Source organism: Apaloderma vittatum, unplaced genomic scaffold (assembly GCF_000703405.1).
Source record: "Apaloderma vittatum isolate BGI_N311 unplaced genomic scaffold, ASM70340v1 scaffold23286, whole genome shotgun sequence".
NCBI lineage: Eukaryota > Metazoa > Chordata > Aves > Trogoniformes > Trogonidae > Apaloderma > Apaloderma vittatum.
The window spans coordinates 1-276 of NW_009722582.1; positions in this window are offsets into that span (position 1 = coordinate 1).

Sequence of the window (276 nt, forward strand, 5' to 3'; positions counted from 1 at the left end):
GACTTTGTCAATCAGTCTCCTGAACAACTCACAGTTTACCCTCCAGAAGTCTAAGGTGGCAGTTTTACTAACCCCTCTCCTTGTTTCTCTAAGGATTGAGAACTCAATCATCTCGTGATCACTATGCCCTAGACAGCCTCCAACCTTTATTTCCCCGACAAGTTCTTCACTGTTCACAAGGAGCAGATCCAGAAATGCACCTTTCCTGGTTGGCTCATTTATTAGCTGCATGAAAAAGTTGTCCTCCACACATTCCAGAAACCTCTTGGATTCTGC